General features: G+C 39.2%; 1 long non-coding RNA gene across 6 annotated transcripts in view; it reads right to left on the bottom strand.

Annotated features, from left to right (window-relative positions):
* LOC134423437 (uncharacterized) overlaps nucleotides 1-23426 on the bottom strand; it is a 94973-nt gene that overhangs the window by 59134 nt on the left and 12413 nt on the right. For 4 of the 6 annotated variants that reach the window (XR_010029115.1, XR_010029113.1, XR_010029111.1 and 1 more), the window contains 2 exons: nucleotides 11721-11834; nucleotides 7318-7410 (listed from right to left, as the gene is read on the bottom strand). This is a non-coding gene — a long non-coding RNA (uncharacterized LOC134423437). Of the gene's footprint in view, nucleotides 1-6096; nucleotides 6241-7317; nucleotides 7411-11720; nucleotides 11835-23426 lie in introns of all 6 variants that reach the window. The other 2 variants (XR_010029114.1, XR_010029116.1) reach the window with 2 other exon arrangements.

Genomic DNA, 23426 nt, shown 5'->3' with positions numbered 1-23426 from the left:
GCATTTCATGGTTTTCTTTGCTGTGTCTCAGTCACCAGTGTTTCCCTCAGCACCATTCAGAGCTGAGTGGTAAATGAAGCTGCCTGGCACCATCCTCTCCTTGTGCCAGGTAAACCCTTGTACACCCCATTTGTCACAAACCACTCCCCCAGCCCCAGCATGTGCACTGGGAACACAGGCAAGTAAATACACCCCTGTTGCAAACTGAGACCTGACATTTTTGATGACAGCTTTTAACACAGCTCTTTGAATTTCATTTCCTGAGAAGGTTTCAGCCAGTGAAGCTGAGCTATTCATGCAAAACATATGCAAAAATGAGGCAAGCCCAACAGATGAAATCACTTCTCAAAACATGAACAAACTTTGGTGGAAAATGTTTGCTATTTTTCCCATGATAATTGAAAATTTGTGCCTGAAAAAACAGTATCTGCTTCTGAGCATGGACAGCCAAAGAGCAGATCCAAATGATGACCGGAAGAGGCTTTGCCCACCTCTCTTACTGTTTTTGTTTTTGGGGGTTTTTTTCATGTTCAAAAAAGCAAGGCAAAGCTATTATGCTTGTTTTTCTGGATGATATGCTCATTTTATTGGGAAGTTATTTGCACACCACTGTTTTCTGCAGCAAAAGTATTGAGCTAAACTAAAAAAAAAATGTTGGTTTTCAATATTTCTGTCCAAGTTCAGTCCATCAAATTTGAAAGTAAGAGCATGTTCCTGTGATATTTCACCGTTTCTACTTGATCCTATGATGCAGATTTTCTTTGTTGGAGGGGATGGCTGGTTTTGGTACTGGGCTGTTAAAGGATTTTTCACATTTGTGTGTTCACTTATTAATTTGTACAGTCTAAAGAAGGACACATTGCTTTAATAGTGTTGGAGGAAATGGCACAGCAAGGTTTTTGTCCTCCAAAATGTTCTTTCCTGGGTAATGCTGTCGTAGAACTATTGCACCTTCCCCAAAAGTAGTTCTGATTTAAAGAGGAAGGAGTGACATAAATCTAGAGAAACTTCTTGGTCTGCACTGCAATTACATTTGCATAACGTTGGCCCATTCTCTTCACACACTTTTTCTATCTTGTCACTTCAATGTTGTAATTTTATCGGTTTCCAAATGAGTATAGAAAACAGCTAAAATCTTCCAGTAAATTTCCAGCTTTGCAAACATGTCATTCATCACCTGACTGAGAGTGTTTCTGTAATCACAATGATCAACATCTGCTACCTTTGCACTGCAGATATTTCCATTTTGCAGCACAAATAATTTTCATTTATAGAGAGCAGATTAAATACATATATAAATAAATATAAATAATGCATCCATTATTTCATTTTCGAGTCAATTCTGCTTTAATTTTTTTTTCTCAAGAAGTGATTGAACTGAATCACATCATTTTGATATAAGCCTACACTTTAGATGCATCCAGTAACTGTGGTATCAACCACATGGAAAGGTCAGCTCCAAACACCAGAGTCAAGGTCACACGAACCTCCATGACTGAGATGCCTTAAATTTGGCAGAACTCAGAGCAATCTGACTTTTAATTTAAGCTCAGGGTAATCTATATTAGACACCCATCACCAGCTCTGAAGATTAAATATGTAGATTTAAAATGTTTAAGACTGGATAGGGGCAGAGGAATGTGAGTCTTGGAATCAGAAAAATGGAAATTGTATTCCCCACCTCACAATATTTGGTGCAAATATGTTTAGGCACCAAATTTTAGCATTTCACAATATTTTCTCATAGAAAATTTTCTTGGGGAAAAAGTAAAGGAAGAGAGATTTTTTTCCCTCGAAGCCTAAATTACTTGAGAGATATGATTTGAAGGAAAACTCAGTAAAGTTAGTCTTATCCTGCACCCCTAAAAGAGAGAAGCAGAATCTACCATAAAGCAGTGAGGCAGGAAAATAACTGTCAGACATTCTTTCAAAAGGCTCTTCAAAGGTTTTATAGACAGATGGATGAATAGACCTCTCTATATATCTCTAGCCAGATTCACATCAGTGCTTGTTACAGTAGGTAGATGCACCTAACTCAGAAGAACTATTTCGGGTTTTTACTTTGAACAAAGAATCCCCACCAGTGAACCGTAGATAGTAAATTAGTAATTTCAGCTGCATTTACTGGCTCATCGGCAGCATACAAACCATAAAATGGGACTTGGGAAAACTAATACTTCTTCACCCCAAGGTGAATACACTGTGCTAATTACAGCTCCAGTTTTCCACCAACCATAAGCTTTTTTAGATTAATTGTTTCAGTGCAGTAAAGATTGCTGACTGTGGCCTTTAACAAGGGTGTGGGGACACTCAAATGCCTTGAGCACTATGCAACTTTCTTATCACTCAGATGCTATTGTAATAGCAGAAATCTCCCAGCTGCTGCTGTTTGCAGACAGTTCTTCCACATCCATGGGAGAGAATGTTCTCATCAGTGGAGGGAAATTCTTCCTTCCCAGTCAGTGAGTTGATCAGCAATAACATCTTCCCAGTGCACTCCTCTCTCCCTTTCAGTGTGCTTCTGGGAAGGTTGTCCCATGCCATGACACGAAGGAGGCCGTGAATAATATTAACATTCAACAAGACTGTGGCTTACATGGCTGTGGTCTAGATGAGGTTCTGATAAACTCTCGATGAAATGTTGTGCTGTAGTGTCAAATTGTTGTGGTGTGTCCACAGTATTTCTGTTCTAGGACATCTGTATTAAAACCTGCAGTGAGTGCCTGACAGTCTTCAGTCTTTCCTTCAGATTTCTGCTGAATTAATTTCAAGTACAGTGATTGCTGTGTGGTAGGAAAGCACATCTCTTTAATCAATATAAAGATTGAACTGTTTTACTCAGCAGTCTGTCTTCTGCATTTGGGCAGAAAAATGTGGACATGCTCCTCCTAAACAATACCTACGCATGCCATGCTGGGGTGCTGACAGATGGACATTCTGTATTTACCAACTCCCCCCTGTGGTTTCTTTGCTGTTGGATGTGACATTCTTCAGATGTCTATTTTATGAATGTCAAAGACCACATGGCTGTTTTGCAGAGTGGAATTGTTTAAGCAAAATCTTGGCCTTGGTCCCTATTTTAGTTTTTATTTCCTAAGTTCTGCTACTGAGACCGGAGCAGGTCTTTCCAAAAATGAACATTCCCAGTCAGTGTGACACCTTTTAATTCCAATAATGAATAAACCTGGCTGTTTGCTCTGTTCCATACTTAATGTTTTCACCTGATCTAGTTTCTTAGCAGCAGTGCCACAACAGGAGCAGTATAGGATCTTACTTGATTTATCAAACTAATGAGTTAGTTTTATTGTAAGTGATTAAATGTGTTTTACTTTTTAAAGCACAGGAACTGAAAAGAAATGCATTGTTACAATCTGAAAATAACTAGAAAGATAAGTTCATTAACTTGCCTACACTTGTGCATCATAAAAACCTTGTTAAAAATTACTCCCTAGCCTGCTGTATTAGCTTCTTTATGAGGTAATTTCTCCATACAGTAATAAGATTTTTCTTTTACTCTCCAGTGCATATTAAACCCACTAATCTTCTTTTATAAACTATAGTTTCAGCCACTTTCTCAATTTACTCACTTTAAAGATATTCTCCTATTAATATTAAAGGTAGCAAGCACAGATACGAACTTTGCAAAACAGTCTTTCAGATTTATGGCACAATCATACCACTGCATTGCAATGGCACAAAAGGGACAAAGCAGTAACTGTCAAGTATGTCTCATGACAAACCAAACAATGTTTGTCCCCACAGAATTATTTTCCCATCACATTTATTATGCGAATGAACTATGGGCGTGTTTTCCCCCTCTCTGAGCATAAATACAAAGTCTGAATATTCAGTTCTCTGAGGTCTGCACAATTTGCATGGATGTGGTGGATTAAAGACCTGCTCCACCGGGGTGTTGCTGCAGTTTTATACCGGTATCCACGCCTCTGATTTAGAATGGATGCAGTCAGAGTCTTGCCAGAGAGGAACAGGTTCTAGGTCACCAATTCTGTTTCCAATAAAGCAGTGACTAAATTTCCCTTGAGCCATAGAGAAGTTGTTCAATTGGTTTAGTATGGGCTTGAAAATGGAAAATACAAATGGGCTATAAATTAACCTTTGCTTTTTCTCAGCTATAAAATAAGAGAAGACTTAAAATTCCAATAAATTATCTCTGTGCTGAGTACCAGTAATTTATTATTGTCCTGATTATTGTTAGCATTTTTATTATCATTTGAAGTGTGGCCATCTTTTGTTATGGCTCAGGAAGCCCTGGGGTCAGAAGCTGTGCAATTGTTGAGCAACCAGTCAATCCACACAGTACTTAAGAATCATATTAAATTCAATCCTATGTCCTGCAAAGTGTAAGAGTCAGTTTATCCATACTTCTTTTTCTTCTTTTTAACATTATCCAACCTATTTTGGTTTTCTAAGAGAGGCTCCTGAGACACTGGTGTAATTTCAATTATCATCTCAAATATCATCAGAATTGTTTCAAGATAGAGGGTTAGGTAGACTACAAGCTATGCTGCACATCTGACACTCTCGGATAACCTGCAAGCACAGGTTCTTAATACTGGCATCATTCCAGTCATTAAGAAATACCTAACAATTAAACCATGTGAAATTATACTTAGAAAAAGATGTGACGAAGGTGATGCTCTCTCAGATAAGACCAAGAAACATGTTCTTCATTAGAGCTGCACCACTCACAAAGCCCCTCAGCATCAGGGAACTCAAGCAAGGAGCCACCCATTAGTTGTAGGGCATATCCATTATGAAATGTGTCAGTGTAAGTGATAACAAAGTGGGATGGAAATCTATAACCCTGTCTTTTTCTAAGCAGATTGTTGCTGTAGTAGTGCATGCATTTACAAATAGATATGAAGGCTCTTGCTGAGTTCTGTGGAGAAGCTGGTGGAAAACCAAGGGATATACAGGAGTTTTGTGCTCCCATTAGTAGGAAGATACAGATATTTTTGGTCTTACACAAATACGCAAATTTTGATTGCTGTAATTTCTGAGGTTAGAAAATTACATTTGGCTAACCAGATTTATATTTCTTCATAGTGTCATGCAGTGAATTTGAAGTCAAGATATCACAGAAATTCAGAGCTCTAATATGCACGGAATATGCTTTTAATTCATTAACATCAACATCCCACCAAGTTCAGTGTAACCACTGCTTTGAGTCAGAGCTGACTGAAGAGTTATGGTATAATAGCACAAGAGTAAGAATAAAGCCTCTTGTCAGTGTAATGTTTATATAACATCTCTAGTATTTTGGAAGGGAAGAATGTCTCTGTGAAGTCCTGCCCTTTCCCAGAAAAAACTTCCATGGATAATCTTACACATTGAAAAAGTCGCTGGACTAATCCACAACATATTTGTTCAAAGTTCTCCTCTGGCAAAATTCACACAAATTGCATCATCATAACAGGGCTGCTCTCTCTGAAAACAGAAGTGTATTTACAATTTTAGAGGACAATAAGTCTACTGAACACTACTGGAGAATTTTTTAGTGCAAAGTTTTATTTCTATTCTTTAGATTTTAAAATGCACCCTAGTAATTTGTTCATGCATTCAGTGTTGACTTGTTATAGAAAAACACACATGCAATCAGACTGGTGCAATTTGATACCTTACAGCTAAAAAAATTGAAAGAAGTGACTTGTTGAAAACCATTGTTTAAAGATGTTCCCATGACAGGAGGGCAGGGAGAGAATGAACACAAGCTTATGAAATGAACATTCAAGTGTTTGCAAAAATGGAGAGCACATGTATTCATTATTTTATACTTTCTGAAAAAATATTGCCTACATTTAATTTCCAGTAATGTGTCATTTTTGATTATACACAACCAGACATGGGCACCTTCCTTGTTTCCATGAATTACTCTTTAAGGAAGGGATGTAAGTTCAGAAAAACTTACAAACATTTTTCATTACACTTGTTACATTACACTTCAGTAAAAATTTACAAACTCAAATGCATATTTAGTTCCAAAAGTTATTTGATGTTTTTTTATTATTAATATATTTGTATATTAATAAAATAATACCATGTCTCTAGAAATGCATGTGCCTGAGAAATGCATACCATGTGCCTGAGAAATGCATGTGGTCAAAAAAAAGGTTTCATGTGATTTTTTTCTATCACTTCTCAGAAAATAATTTTGCAATATTTCTTGAATGACATAAGAAGTATTATGCCTTATCAATGGCTGTATCACCATGCAAATGCCTAGAAGAGAAAAAGAGTCACAATTAAAATTTTATTTTTCAAGAGACTAAATAGATCTAAATTTTGCAATCACTGAAGACGCAATAGAAAGGAATTGAATGAATTTGAGTCTCCAAAACTAAAGGTAATTGCAAAGAGCTCTCTTAACTAATCTGTCTTTTAGTCATGAAAGAAGCTATTTTATGATAGTGGCAGGGAGAGAATTCCACAGTGATATGAACAAGAAACATGTAATTTTCCCATGTGTATGGTGAAGACTGGCAATAATATTCCTTAAGGAAAATTTTGCCAAAGTACAAATTTCGCAGTGCTTAAGTTGAATTATTAACCTTAGTTCTTTCTTATTTTTGGGGAGAAATAGCCTTGAATTAGTAGCAAATCTAAAACTTGGTGCAGTTTTCACAGAAGCACTATTAGAAAAAGGAAAAGACTCATGCTGCTTCAGAGAGCTTTCACTTGCACCTTTTCCATTCCACACAAAGAGCTGGAGCAGTTCTGATGTAAGTAACATACGGCTAATTTGCTGTATTTATGTCACATTGATATGATACTGACAGTATTCACACAATGGAGCCATTATCTGTTAAGACATATGTCTTCCTGGTGTCGGGGTATGTGCAAGGGTCAGAGGAGAACCTGGGCTTTTACAGACAGTTTGAGAAATCCAGGATCTTAGGAAAGTGGAGAGGTATAATAGACAGAATTATCTCTGCCCACTCAGAGGTCATGAGCATGATTTTCAGACATTTAGCCTCATTTAGACACAAAGATAATGTGAGATGCAAGCGCTCAGTTTTATTTCCATGCATGGGTGAATCTATAGTGTTTGCTGATGTAGGCAAGATTGAAGGAGCTCTGCTTTGGCCCCTTCCACTTAAATGGGTATAAATCATGGTTAAATCTCTTTTCCTATCAGCAAAATTGAATCCAAACCTGCAGTCAGGTACAAGACAAAGACCAGGAGTTTAGGCACAGAGATGCATAAAATATATAGGGGTCAGCAAAACACCACACCTGAATGGAACCCTTGTCAAGAAGAGGTGTAATGCATAGCAGAGTTGAAATTGCTGTCCTTACCTCCTTCATTTCCATATTCAAAGCTGCTCTTCTCTGCTGAGACACAGCACACTCACAAAGTAACCCAGCAGACTAACACTGTGTCTCAGGGACCTGTAAGAAGTTAGCTGAGTTACATTAATGGGTGATAAGCCTTCCTGACCTAAAGCACAGATGTTACTCTCTTTCATACATTTTATTTCCTATGTGGACATCTTTTTAAAGGACCAAACAGTTCCCAACAGAATATTTGTACCAAACCTTTTAAGGTTCATTCACATTTATTTTCTTTTTATATTTTTTCACCCTTAAAGGTCATTTCACAAAAGAGATCAAAAGGAACCTTTTCCATTCCTCCTCTGCAGGTGGCCAGCAGCAGATTAGCTACTAACAGAGACTTCAATATATAAATCTGAATGACTTGTTTTACATAGCAATGCAATGCTACTGTCATATGTTGTGTTTGCGTACATTAAAGTGTCTCCCCTAATTTCCTTCCTAAAATGATCCCTCACTGTTCTTTCTCCAGAATAATTGCTTGCAAGAAATCATCTGTTTTGATATTTATAAAAAGGTACCTTGAAGCTGAATAAGTAACTTATTTTACCAAAGAAACAGAATGGCTGCTAATAAGGTCTTGTAAAAGCAAAATGTTCATCAAAAGCCTTTGTCCCAGATAGGAATTAGTTCCTGTAATCTTATTTCTCCAGAACTCTTCCCAAACCAAAACTGAGGCTGAAATTGAAGTAATACAGATTTGAATGTGCTTTCCATGAGTTCTTGAAGCAGGAGTGTTCAAAACAAACAAAACTTTATTCATATATCAAACAAAAAAAAATGCTAAATTCAGTTAGTGGAAAATTCAGAACATTCCTTTAAAATATCTTTTTATTCTGTTGTATGCTATTCAAAAATATTTTTTTAAAGAGCCTTTTTTCTAATTGGGCCACAGTTTAAATAACATTAGCAGGTCCTTGCAGGGCTGAATACCATTGACTACAGTGCCCTTCAGCAGGTAAAATTGTGAATCTTCTTTAGTTGTGTTGCCCTATTTCTTTTAAGGAAAAGACTGGTGAAAGAGTGAGGACTCCTCTTGTAAAAAAAATAAAAGAATGTCTGAGAAGGATTCTGTGAAGAAATCAGCTGCTTATATACCCATTTTGCTTCAAAGCTATAAAAATAGGATGTTCGCTTCCTGACCCAAGTATGTAGGGCAGAGAATAGAAATGGGAGACTTTTTCACACTAAAAAGAACAGTTAAGAAATAGATTGGCAGTCTCAGAAGGCAAAGTGATTATCAAAACTTAGAGATAACTTTCCAAGTTGTTATACTCCTAAAGAGGGTCTATCAAACGATCTGCTCCTGCCCTAGACATCTGAAATTGAACTTTCCCATTGCACTACCCTGGTACTGTGAGTGTGCCTTCACTCACAATACATCAATCAGAGCATATTATCTCCAGACTTCTGAGTATTTAGGTAGTCTGCATTGAAGACAATGTCTCACTTCCCACCACTGATATTTCAATTAATAGAGCATCCCCCCACTACAGGGCCTACCAGTGAGCCCCCCTGACTTATTGTGCATATTTGATGCCGTCTTTTAATTTTAAAACAAAAAAGAATTCTTTCTTCTATCTGTTTTCTGGTTATGTAAGCCATGCAACACCCCTCCGTGCAGAGCCAGCGCATAACACCCCAAGTTGGGCCCGGGACACAATCATTTCTATTCATCTGGGATGGGCTTCAGTGTCACAGCGTGGCCAACGTGACTCCAGCTTGCACAAAAGAAAAGTAAAAGGTTCTCTGAAAAACTGTTGTATAAGATGTGACTTTTAGTGAACTATTCCAGGCTAGATCCACTTTTAAGGGAAGGGCAAGGGGGCAAGAAAAGGTGAGGAATAATTGGCTGCTCTTTCACTTCCTACCACAAAACAGTATTTGTGTAAGATACGTGTGCCTGGGCTCGGGAGAAAGCAGTCTCCACCATCCCCCACTGGGAAGAGTAAGGTTGTGTTCTGGTTACACCAAGGCAGCGTGCAGGTGGTGCAATCACTACAGGAGGGACGAGCTCTTGGGCTACAAAGAGGAAGCTGGGAAGTCCAGGACTGGCAGTCAGAAATAAAATACCCAGTTATTTTTACCACCACAGTCCAAACCAAAGAAAGTCCCCTGGAGTTAGAAAACATTAGGTGTTGCTTTCTATCTGGGCACGAAAGCCCAACTTCTACCTGAGCTCTAGAGACAGTTTGGGCAAACAATGTAATGAATAAGCAATGACACAGCTGGAGAAAAATGGGAGACCTGGTTTTCCTTATAAGTAGTATTCTGGCTTTAACACTGTGTGAGTGATGTTCCAAAGCAAGCTGTGTGTGACACAAGGCTAAACTGTAAGATGCATTTATGGGCTGGAGATTTTCAACATGCTGACTCCTACCCACAGCACCCTTTACTCACTACCAAGGTGACACAGAGCCCATTGTTTTCTCTCACTTGTTGAATCTGCCTCACATCTCCTGTAGCACAGTTGAGCTTGACCTGTTGAAATCAGTTGGAATAACTCCACTCTGTAATATTTTCTCTGGCAAGTGCAAAGCAGGATCCCCTAGCACAATTAGAAGTGTCTGTCTAACCCCACTGTGATATAAGTCTGAAAAAGTGTCTGACTGGCTTTGACCTTCAGTGAAAGTAGGTCGCTAGGAAATCTGGCAGCATTTGGCATAAGACACAGAGTGCATTATTTGTGTTTTGAGATACTTAGGCAAATTCAGAAGTTAGTGGTATTTTGTCATGATAGTTTATGGCAATCTATAAAGTCCAGCAAGACAGCACTTTTAGTAGCATAAAAGCTTCCTCATAGCAATATTGCACTCGGGCAACAATGCCCACAGAAACACTGAGTGTTGGCTATGGTAAAGATCATGGTCAAACCAGGTCCTGAAGCTGTCTGTGTCAATGAAGGTGCTGAGAAGCCTTGACTGTGTGCTAGTTTTTTCTGATTTTTGTCACATGTATTTTGTGAAGGATCACACCAAATAAATACCTGCACTGCACCTGAGACACTCATCACCTGATACTGAATTCCAGATCCACAGAATTTCAATAGAAAATACTTGACGTTTTCAAAGTGTCAATAGGACTGAATTTTCAGCATTTTCTAGACTTATGTGTATTTAATGGCATTACTAAAATATCTGGTGCTTCTACTGTAAATAACATTTGGATTAAACTAACATTAATAGCTGCTAAAAATACCTCACTGAGGCAGTGGGAAAGTGAGACAAATCCCTCTATTGCAGAATGGACAATATTCTTATCCAATTCAGCAGCAGAGGAAGAGATACTCTCTCATAGTGGAAAAGAACTATTTTTAGGAAGCATGGGGCCGGTTGTGAAGAGATAAAGCACAGGTATAAGTGTAAGAGGTTTAAGCTTATTAAGAGAGTGCATTTAAGATGACAAACATGAAATTAATGCTTTTTATTTTATTACTTGAAGACTAATGCAAATGCATGCAATATCATATATAAGTTAGATGTGTTCCTGCAGAAATGCACACATGCATTCTTGTAAACCTGCCCACGTTAGCACAAACAGAAGATTGCTCTAGCAGAAATGGTACAGCCTCATCTGGAAGTAGCATGGGATAAACCTCCATTGCAGCCATGCATCTCCCAGATAAGATCCTGAGATGTCGTCCGGCAGCAGCCAGCTACCAGCTTTGCTTTCAGAGAGAGAGAAGAGATGTTCAGCGAATGACTAGATAATCATTCTTTACCCAATGACACATCTCCCCATTTAAAAATGAATTTAAGAAAGAATTTACTGTTTCTGACAATAAAGAAATGTCCTGCAAAACTGATTTCTACATGTTTTAAATTATTGTCTCAGCAAAGATGTGAACCACTCTTCAGGGAACGTATCTCAACTAAAAATTGCAATAGAAGTAGATATAGAGCTAGATCTTGCAAACTTTGCATCTAGTACACTAAGAAACCTAATCTATGGTAGCAGTTACAGTCATATCTGTGCTAACTTCAAAAAGTCCAAAATTGCTGTCATTTCCAGTAGATATTGAGACTTTTGAGAAAGATAATTTTTAAATTAAAAAAAAATCTTTTTTTATTTGCCTTTTCAAGTTGGGCCTTTGGGATACATACTTTCAAGACTTTTCCTCTATCAAGAAGCACTGAAATTTAAGTTTTAGCTTTCTTAATAGAAACTAAGACTCTTACACAATGACATAGCTTCAGCAGTTGGGGCTTTAAGGAAAATACCAAATATTTTTAGATGTGCAACAGTAACAACACGCATAATGACTTTCAAAGTCTGTCTCCTATCCAGAAAATGTAACGATGAATTTTTTCAAGACAGAAGTCAAGTGTTTGAAGGGTGTTCCATGCAGAAAAAGACCCCATACTTACCAATTGTTATTTGTTCCATAGCCTTTTCTAATTAGTAGGGTTCCTTCAATTAGTCGCTGGAATCGGTTTGCATACATCCTCCAAATTGCTGTAATCAAGCCTCAAAGTAGGAGCCTGAAAAATAGAGGGTGGCAGAGTGGTAATAGAGGGATTGCTGGTGACTGACTGTACATCCAGCAACAGCCAGACATGAATCTCACAAATCCAGACATACCTTTGGCACCCCAGGCACCTCTATGTGTTTTGTTGCATTTCTCCACTCTTTCACAAGTTGCTAAAATACAGTATTAGGTCTACAGCATGACAGATAATGTGGATTAGAATAAACTGCCTTTTTCCAGGCAGAAATTCCCAAAAGAGGTGCTCAATTCCCCTAAGAAACAGAAGTAGACATAAGTATTTCTAATGATTCACGTTCCTTTGCCCATTTCCAGGGTTCCTAATGAAGGGCTACACTCAGTGCTCAAACACATAGTTAGAGCAGGACTGGGAACTTCGTTCTTTTCATTCAAAACTCCCTTTGATAATAATTGAACTGTTAACTAATTAGTATAAACTCTGTCTGCATGGAAAAGAATGATCAAAATGATCAAAATGTCAAACCAAAAATCTCAAAAGCAAATACAAAGGCAAAAAATCTTTTTTTTTTTTTTAATAGGAACCAGCAAATTCTCAAGGTATGGAACAACCCACTTGACAGGTCTTTTCCATCACGTCAATTCAAATTGGACACACTGCAGCTTTTTGTGAACAGTCCAGCAATATAATATGTTCTACTTGTTAGACCATTACATCAATTGGTGTTAATATTCTCTCATAGCCACGTCTCTCCTATTCACCACGTCATGAATGACAGCCAGTTACAATTTTGTAGTAGCTTACATCAAACAGTCCAGAATAACTTTCCCTACTGTTCAGTCAGCCTGTTTTTCAGTCCAGGAACTGACAACCATCAGCACAACCACGCTGTCAGGAAATGCTCAGCTGCCATTTAGGGCTGCATGAGCTTGGCAAAAAAGCTCAGGAATTATCAACTTCCCCCCAAAACTGCAGTGAGTTTCACCCAGACAGCGTCAACCATTACACAAAGAGAAATGTAGGTTTTGTGTAAAAAATAAAGTATTGAGAGGCACTCCTGCTTGGATGACTAATATTTTATAAATGACAGGAGTATCAGATGAAAAATAAAATAGGATCAACTTCTGCTGTCAAAAACAACAGTAATGAACTCTGAAAATAATATTTGCCAATTTTCATGAGGGTTTGTCCAGTCCACAGCAGACCTGGGAACAGCCATGAAACATGACATACTAAATTGGAAATGCAGCATGGAAATTGTACTGAAACAAGGTTTTATTATTTCACTTTGTTCCTCTCCCTTTGTTCATACACCTTGTCAGAAGGAACTGAATAAGCAGGAAGAACCAAAACAGCAAAGAAAAAATTCAAAATATTTCAAAAATAAATGGACTGTAGATCTTCAGCTGGTTTAAATTGACTTAGCTGCACTGATTCAGTTGTTAAGTATTAAACATAATAATGTTTCTGCAGATTTCATAGCAGGTGACACTCTGCCTGTGCTCTTCAAAAGGGACACTTTCCAAATTTAATTTTTGATTTAGAGCAGTTAGACAGCTCCTGTTCTCCATCCAGGGAGCTTGCTGGGCTGACGAACGAAAACTGCCTGCGTGAGCCTGACTGCCCCCAGTCCCACAAAGCCATCTATGTTCTTCAGTTGCTCTAACTCCACTGAAGTGGATGGAGTTGGAGCAATTTAGCAGTCACTAATGAAACACATTCACATATCATAGCCCACAAAAATGTTCGTGCTGTATCTGTGCCGATAAACTGTGGACTCCTTGGTAATACTGACTGCCTGCAAACAGTAATCACTCAGGCACCATAAGGTTTGTCCTTAGAGATTTGCAACAGATTTTGCTCTCCAGTATTGAAATGCCATGAGCCTAAATGGAGAAAAAGAACAGTAGGACTAAAGTGTGTTGGACATGCCAATAAATTAATGATAAATTATTAAAGGGTGATTGGAAATATTGCCATTTTTCACAGCTGTCAGTTTAAGTATAAAAGCATCAGCACATTAAACTAGTTACTGCTTTTCCATAATTGAGACTTTAGCTTCTAGCTGTGCCCTGCAGCTTTTCATTAATCACTGGGACTGAAGTTCAAGCACAATGACAGCTTAGAAGGCATTAAATGGGCAAAGTATTTTCCAGGTACAGCTAGTAAAGGCCTTTTAGTCCTATAATCCTCAGCTAATTGTTTTTCAAAGTCTCTAAATAAAATCTGCTCATGGCGTCTCCTAGTGACAGAATTAGCAGCAGACTGGTTCTTTTTATCTTCACACTCTTTCTCTCACCAAAATCTATTGAGTGTCTCTATGTTAGCTGGACATAACAGGTGCAAATGGATTGCGATATGTAAAACTGTAACCGATATGCGGCCAGGGACACATTGATTAGATTGCCTGGGAAACAAAACTTCCTGAATACTTGCTCGAATCATACCATTTAATTTGTCACAAAAGAAGCAAGATGGCATGGAAGGCTTCTGCACAGGCTCCCTTGAAAGATGGCAGAAGGCAATGTGCAGATTTTAAAGTTCAGTAAAATTTGCATACTCAGTGCCCTGGAATAAACAGACATTTCTTCTGCCGTAGCAGAGGCTGTAGGTTCCCCTCTTGGCTTCCTAGTATTCCCCCCTTTGCAAAGATTTGTACATCAGGACTTAATAGATGTGCCAAAACATTCTTTCTTTTGTATAACAAATTATCAACTGCACCGAGATTCATTAATTATGTCATCTAATTGGATTGAGGCAGGTGCAAAATACCTCAGATGAAGTGGTCACTGGAAAGAAGGCCTAAGCACAAGTTTTTCTATTAGAAATCAGCATGTCTCCAGACTCCTGGAATTACTTTGTACTTATTGATTAATGGCCATAATTTATTACAGTGCAGAAGATCTTGCATTGAGTTAAATGTGTGATTAATCAATTTTCCATCAAATTATGAACAGCAGAACAGTTGCAAGAAAGAAAATACCAAGTGAATTTTTCCCATGGTATATGAATAGAGGGTATGAGGACTTCTGCTTGAGGAGAGCTAATAACTGTCTAGCACTTGCTTAATATTTCCTGCCATACTGATGAATGCCATCCACATAAATAGGCCACAGGTAGCAGTGATTGAAAGACCACCAAATAGGCTTTATAGCTGCCTCTCTTATATAATGAAATATTCTTTAAGCCCATCTCAAAACAATTTATTAATGCAAAATGCATTTCTGCCTTCAGCCTGAAATATATCATTGTTAAGTCAACAATATTATATTAAACTGATAACTGATATTGCAGAAGGAAAAATCCCTAGGCAATGTAGAGATGAATTTGAGATTTTGTGTACAGAAGCTCATTTTTATTTCCATCAGAAACACAGACATGTGACTAATTGATGTCACTTCTAATCAGCTAGTAATGCACATTACAAGTATAGCATGAGAACATTTGGGGCCCAATTGGAGGGGGGAAAATCCCATGGTATTTCTATGTCTTTTATTGAGTAGAGTGACAAGCTTCCTTTCCCTGGTGAAGCAGCATATGCTGTAGAGTTTTATATTACCCTACATCTTCCATTGGCTGTTTTGCTTTGCTATACATTGAAAAGATGCACCTCCCTCACTGCAGGAGGATGACACAAAATACAAGGTGACAAAACTTCCGTGGGGTGAAAGAAATCTAAATAATTTTTTTTAAATATGAACAGCAATATGAAGTATTTGTAAAACAAAATTGCAAAGGACTTTTTCTTAAATGTCTCTGTGATTGATCAAATTTTTATTTTCAAATCACAGTGCCAGATTACTCCCAGTGATTTAAGCTGCAGAAGCTGCCTGGCCGCCTTGCAGTTCATTTTCTAAGGTATGTAGGAGTAATTTCTGCTATCTTTGATGTCTTTTCTTAGTAACTGCCCAATTTCCAGGGTGTAGAGTAGAATCCCCTTGCTAGAGACTACAGGAGATAGGCACTCGTGACTTGTTACTGTTTCATATACACAAATTTCCTTTTTGCTGCACTCAACTTCCCAACTAGGACAGGGACCTTTCTTCTCTGCTTGCTGCCTCTGTTGGCACTACTTCTGAGGTAAGGACTTCTGTTTTTAAAATCATGACCTCCAAAATGTCCTACCAAATCCTGTAGATGGTGCAAGGAGGCCATTCAAAATTATGCTCATTTTTTTGGTTGGCCAAATGTCACAGGGCCAACTGTTCAGAAATCAAGTGGAGAACAACTTGAAACTGTGTTCTTTTAAAATGTCTCCAGTAGTCTAAGCTGTCTGTAACATCCAAAAGTGACTATTTTTGGTGGCTTTTCTGGGCTTTATTGGAAATTAACTGAAAGTAATCATGCTTGGCAAACAGATGGCTATAGCTCAACATCCCACTGAAATCAATATTCCTTGCCTCTATTTGTATCATCACAGAAAGATAATTTCAATGGATCTAAACTAGATTTGTTGCCAGAAGGAGAGGTTAGAAATTTAAATCTGAGAAAAAAATTGCAAAATATGTTTCCTATTGTATAAATAAATTCTAATGTGGTATTTAATCAACAAATCATTAACTGCAGGAATGTCAGATCTCACTTAATCTGCATGTTGAAGCACTGCCTGTGGATGTGGGAGATCTTGTTTGGAGCTTCACCCACACCTCAGAAAACTGAACCTGTGGAGGAATTTCCTTTCCCATTCACCTTGTCTTTAATAATGGGAAGTGTGGGATGATTTCAGCTACACTGGGTTTTCTGTGGCACCCATTAAATGAGTAGCTAATGTACTGAACTTACCTCCCCCCTCCAAGGAGAGCTACCATGCAGAAGGGGATGGATGATGAATCCATACATATATACTCTGATACATACTCTATGATTTTTCATGTGTGTGATCATCAAGAAACATATGGAACATATTACAAAAAGTGAAGACTGGAGGTTACTGCTACCCTGGGAAAGTTCAAAATTGCATTGCTGTCTAGATGAGTGAAAAATTCCTGAAGCATACAGAAGGGCAGTATGTGAGGAGCACAAGTGTTTCACTGTGAGAAGGTGTTTACAGTCACAAAGTGCACAAACCTATCTCTTCTAGGTGAGATGCTTGAATGTGTGTGGCCACACACAGTGCAAGAAGCAAAAGCTGATTGCAGGAACAAAATATTTCTTTCAAGTATTCTGAACACTCCCCCAGTCTCCCAGTTCCCATTGATTCAGTTTGAGCCCTGGGGCCAGGTTTCTCATAAGCATCCAGCAAGGTGAGAAGGAATCATCCTCATGTGCAGTGAGGCTTTCTGGGAGGACTTGAGGATTTCAGTCCCCTCTCCATGGCTCATCTAGGAGCCCAAACCGAGCACTGCACTGGAGTCCAAGCGGTTCCCTGCTGGCCCTTCATTTTCTCTTCTCCTGGGCAAGAGAGGTGTTTAGGACTTTCTCTCCTCTCTGGGAAACAGGGTGCGGCCTGGCCATGTTCCCAAGCTGCAGCACCCCAGAAATGTTTTGATCAGTGCTGTCTTCTGCTGCTGGTATTTGATACTCTTGCACACTCCAGTGTGTATATTTTTTTCTGATTCTTTTTTAAATATTAATTTTGTTACTAATTAGAAGTCTGCTCCAATTAAGTGAAATCCTACAAGTGAACTCCCTGTGAGAAAAGTCATTTTGAATAGAGTCATCTGCTGAAGCTTCTAAAATTTGAAGATACAGGCAGTCTAAATGCTACAATATGTACCACAAAAAAAAAAAAAAAAAAAAAAAAAAGGTGCTATTACTTATTTAATAAAACTAAAAGCTCTGTATTAGCACTACAAAAAAATTGTTTTGAATCCATTATTAATGACACTGAACAGAAAGTTCATGGAAGTTCATGGTGTCAGCTGTAGGCATTAGTCTGTAGCATGTTCTGAACACGTGCATTTGCCTTTGGTTACTCAAAGGAACAAACAGATGTTTCTCTTGGAGATATTAACTCTAAATGTATTTATTTTGTTGCTTTCCTCTCACAGTCTTTTATAGTTCTTCTGAAAATCTTTGTTTAAAGGTTATTTAGGTTCAAAGGCTGCAAATGTGAGAAGGTGTTGAAGGCAGGACTGATGCTCAGATGTGCTTCTTGGCTTTCCCTGGACTTAGGAAGAGCTGTGGGAGATGCTTCTGCAAGGGGCAGGCAAAAGAACCACGGGGTCACGGAAAAGACTCTGGATGGCAGAACCAGGCAAAACAAAGTGGGAAAGACACAGATCTAAACTGGGAATGGCTCTGGGAAAGGACAGACAGCAAAATTGGGTTTTGGGGACGTATGAAAGAGTCTGAGGTAGGTTTGTATTTGGGTTACTAAGGCTTTGTCAATAGATGGCTGGAAGTCAGATTACTTCAACCACATGAGTCTCTGTGCTTTTTTTGGAACAACAGAACTGCAGAAATTGACGCAATGGATACATGACCAGATGGGGGAAGCAAACCCTTTTACATCATGAAAAAAAAAATCCACAACTATATTCATCAAGCAGAATGACTCCACCTAAATCTCTTGAAATGAAAACTTCAAATAAATATTCAAAGATAAAAAAAGTAATCTGCATGTGGTATCTCAGCAGAGTTATATCAGCACATCTATGGGACTGTCTTGGCTCACATAAACTCAGAGGCTTCTAAATAAAGTCAGTGCGTCACCTGGAGAACATGAAACTAACTTACGGATATCATCATCCATGTTAAAACCAGAATTAATTAAGTCCCTTAAAAGCCTTCTGCTTCAAAGAGAAAAATGCATTTTACATATAGCTTCTTACAGATACACAGATTTCCAGATCTTAAATAAAGGCTAAAGTTCCTTGAGGAAACTTATTCTTAAATTAAAGTCATGAATACTTCTTGCAGCTGTCTCATGAACTGGGAGGCAATATTTTACAGCTAGGATTTCTGAAGAATGACTCCTCTGGCAATTTCATCTGGAACTTGCCTTTATATGATATTTGCCTAGTTGTGTCATTCTGAATGTCCACTGCCATTTCAGATCAAATAATTTAGATTTGGCAACTATATATCAATAAAAATTGAGGTAAACTAAATGTTTGACCCTTAGCTATATCTGTCACAGTTAAAGCTGATCCTTTCAATGTTTACACTCCATCTGTATTATTTGTCATAGAGTGTAAAGTCCTTGTCCTTTCTTGAGGACCAAGAACAAAGCAGAAACAAAACAAGGAGAAGCAGCAGTTGTGTACTTTGCAGAAACTGTAGCTCCTGTGTTAGGTCACAGCTTGGTCCTCAAAATACTGAGGAGGAGGAGGAGGAGATGTGGTACCCTTTGGTTTATTGATGGTCGCCTCGAGGCATGCTGCAAGTCAGACCCTCCAGCTCCATCTTTAGCACCTCCCAGCCCGTTGTGCCATGCCACAGCAGCTTCAGACAGCTGTTCACTCCATCCTCTACTGCTGTTTGGAGAATCAGATTATCTAACTTTTGCTTTAATCCTTAAGAACTTAAGCCTGTGTTTATGACATGTTAGATACCTCACTACAGCCAGGCCTCTCAAAACACCGAGTTCATCCGTGAAAGCAGCTGCAGCCCTGATGCCCTCAGCCTCGTGCAGGGAGTCCAGTGAAGGGGAAAAGCAGCTCTGCAAAACTCCTCCTGGCTCCCCAGGACTGCTGCCAGCGGAGGCTGGCCAGGGGCAGGGCCGCAGCAGCCTCTGCCCGGGCCTCTCCCCTCCCGCTCCCCTCCTGGCTCCTGCGCTCTTGGCACGGGCTCACCTGGCTCCCAGCCCCTGGCACCGGGCGATGGGCAGGTGGTTTGTGCTGCTGTGACCTTGCTCCAAGCAGACTTCTTATCACCAGGGGTCGGCAACCCAAGGAGTGGAGCCGGTCCTTGAAATGTAACCTCTGACTTTTGGGGGCAGGGTGCTGCTCACCGAGGCTGACACAGGCTGTCTTCAGGCGTCACGCTCACCCTCAGACGCACACGAGGTGCGTGTGCCGCTGGTAGAGGCCCCAGCTCCAAAAAACCCTCTCAGCCAGCTAAACCAGCATTTCTAAGACAACTGGCACACAGCTAGTGAAGCATCCTGCTAAATTGGGGAGAACAAAATTATCCAAGACTCTCAAAGGAGCATGTTTCCCAGAGAGCGTGAATAAAGGGGATAGGCCAAAACTTGGTGCATATAATGGCAGCAAACCACAAGCATGTAAATATGCGAGAGTATCATTTGAAGGAAAATTTTAAGCCTCATTAGTAAATGCTTTTTGCATTACTCACTATATTTACAGAAGACAATACAGGACAGCTAACAAGGCAGAGTATATCCTGGGGTGCCAGTACACTGTGCTGTGAGGGGCTGTCACACCAGCATCAGACCAGTTCCGTGTGCTGTCCCCAGTTTCCACAGGCTCCAGCAGGCAGAATGCCCTGGGCTGACTGCTTGGGCAGCATCCAGCACTCAGTGAAGTCACGAAGGATCCTTGTCATTGAGTCCTTGCCCTCTGGCCCGCAGGGAGAAAGAAGCTACTTCAGCTTCCTCAGCCTCAACACCCCATGGGGTGCCTTGGGGTTTGCTCTAGGGCAAACCTCCAGGGCAAAAGGCAAGAAAACAGGAGAGGGAGGTGAGAAGACTTCCCTGAAACTCTTCATTCACCATCCAGAGATGGGGAGAAAAAGTGTAGTTCTACTACAGGGGATATCTTGTTATAATTTTTTTTCACTCTCTCTCCCTTTGGCCAACAGTAGCATTAAGGAGAGTTGATTTTTTTTTTCCCTGCCATCCATGAGGTGTTCATTATTGCAAACAGTAGGAACTCAGTCTCCAAAAATATATTTGGATCTTAAGAAGAATAACATACAGACTTTTAAAGTTTGGACATCCATTTTCAAAGAAAAATATGAGTAGGCTTAACTGTAGTTCTTATGTGAATTTTATATGTCCCATACATTTTTTCATATGGTTAATATCAGTCAAGCATGGTTGATATTCTAGTAAAGCAGTTTCTTGTTATTTTTATTCAAAATATCCTCCTGAAGGTAAGTTAAATGCTCCATAGTCCCAAATCTAAAATTAAATTTTAGGAAAATGTCCTTTAAAATGGCGTATTGTGTTAAGCCATAGATGCAAAATGTTATTCCTGGCATGACATATCACCACAAGTAACAGAATTAATTTTTCATTTACAGAAATTACTAATTAAATAAACATAATATAAATCCTCCCCACGGTAACAAAATCTGGATTGGGCTAAAAAGACTGAGAAAAATTGTTATTATAAAAGAATTTTGTTTTCAGTTGCTTACTCAAGCTTACTTTGGGCCAGATCACCCTCCTTTTGGAGAGAAGCAAGAAGCTGAAACTTTAGGGGAGTTTAAAGGAAAATATTTTGGTGTGGTGCTCTACAGGGAAGGGGAGAAGAGTTCCTTGTGGCAGGGGAAAGCAGGCTGGCCCAAAGGGCCCCAGGCAGCCCCCACAGAGCCTGTGCTGATCTCACACTCAGCCCAGGTGCTTTGAGCCCAACATGGAGCCTTTGGGAGATGAGGCTGAGTCACTGTCCTGTGGACAAAGGAAGAGATCTGCTCATAAACTGACAACAGACAATATATGTTCATTAACAGACGTTTCCACACGTGCACCAAGGGAGACTCTTCCACCATGAGCCAAGAGCAATCAGAAGAAAAGTTGGAGTAACCCTGGGATGAAAGGGCACTAGATCACTGCTAACATGACCCCACGGCTCTCTACCTTGCATTTTTAAGATTTCCATTCAGCCATTTTATGTCCCTTAAACTTTCTACTGCCTGCAAACCATATTTTATCCATCCCTTATCAAACACTTTGTGGTTACACTTCAGGCCAGATCTAAGCAAAGTTATTAATCATCTGTCAAATAAAATTGTCAGTCTGCTCCATCCTTATTCTTTTTCAATAAAGATCAATTGAAACTGTGCAAAAAACGTCAACAAAGTAAAATCTTTTAAAAAGAAAGCAAAATGAAAGAACTCTAAGCTGTGGCCCACCACACTTTAAAGTAACTTTAAGCTGTGGTTTTCGATTTGGACATATCTAAGCCAATAGGGGTGGTATTTGTTATTATTTATTGCTTAAATGTGAATCTTTGTTTTCCTCTAATATGCCTTATGGAAGAAAAAGAGACATCTGTGCTAAAGTAACCAATCCTTATGGGTGGGGAAGAAACCATCTGGGTTAAAGTAACCAGTGTTTCACTAATTCTAAATCAAGAAGCAACAGCTTCATTAAAAAATAGTGGTGTCTTCTTTAAATTTAAGCACTGAATTTGAAAAGCAGCATTCTAATCTTTTGGTACAACGGCTTTATTCACAAATATGTCTCTAACAGAAATCATGTTGTAATGCAAAGCTGATGTGTGGACAAGCTAAATCCCTATTTCTATTTTAAGCTTTGTCACACAAACATTGAATAAGTTTTGGACACATAAAAATCAGCAAGAATGTCTATTGTACTTAAAGTGCTGAAACCACTCAAACTGACTTCCAATTAAAAGTCAACAGGATTTTTATGCTGAAATTTATCAATTATTTTTTGAAAAAAATGTATTGCAACATTTGCCTTTCAGTTGTTGTTGCCTTGTTGCAAGAATCTCCTTCCCATTTTCTGTGATCTGTGTAATTGTCTTTGTCTCATAGGGTTACCCACTTGGCCTCAAGTCAGGCAATAATTTCCTAATCCCATTGTCAATGCTCCATTTCCTTCTACCATAAGCGATGTGGCATTGACTGTCCTCTTGCATGTACCAGCAAGGCTGCAACCCTCTCTGCACTTCTCAGGATCTTTCCAGCAAGGTGCCCACAGTGCCTTTTACCCAGGTTGGAGAATGTTCAGGAGCAGAAAAGCCCTTGAGACACTTGACCACATTTCCCAGCCCAGGCTGTGTCTCCTGTACTGCCAACAGCAACAGGGGTCACTTCTGTTTTCCTCCAAATGGCATTTTCTTTGTGTCCAAGAGCTTTGAGTCATCTCAGCCTGTCTTTCATGGGAGTTAAGCCTCTGTCCCATGATGTTGAAGTAGCAGTTGCTGTCCACCACTTCTTACTTCTGTGACATCATTTCTCTCTTCTGTTTCACTGTCTTACAAGGTAGGTTGCAGAGCAAGGAATGCACCATTTATCCATGAAAATAAGTACCTGCTATCTAGGGAGAAGCTACATTTGTGGAGAAAATGCTACTTTTGGAGCAGCAGAGCAATAGCAAAGATGAGCCCTGAAGGGTTCTAAGCCAGGGTGGTGTGTAGCTTTCTTTGTGCTGTGAGGAGGGAAGAGTTTAAGATCCAAGTAAATGAAAAATTTGGGTGTTTATCCTGGTTCTTTGAAAATCTCTGACTATCATTCCTCAGCTCCAAAGATACTCTTTATGGCAGTGACAAAGGAACAAATTAGCTGCCAGATGACATCAAGCTAGTGATAATTTCTGCCTTTTGATGACCTAAGCCAGGCCTTGGTTTCTTCCTCCTCATGTAATTGTAATCTGCATATTCTCATACAGGAACATACTTCAGTGAAACTCTGCCTGACCTCTACAACATCAGGCCCTTCTCTGAAAAGCCAAAGCCCAAATGAATATCTGGTATTTATTGCACAAAATTCTTCAAGAGGCACACAGCCTTTCCATCAAAATTCTTGAGGCAC

The sequence above is a fragment of the Melospiza melodia genome, chromosome 12 (assembly GCF_035770615.1).
Source record: "Melospiza melodia melodia isolate bMelMel2 chromosome 12, bMelMel2.pri, whole genome shotgun sequence".
Lineage (NCBI taxonomy): Eukaryota > Metazoa > Chordata > Aves > Passeriformes > Passerellidae > Melospiza > Melospiza melodia.
The sequence above is the reverse complement of the archived record's forward strand: the minus strand, read 5'-3'. Positions and strand labels throughout refer to the sequence as shown.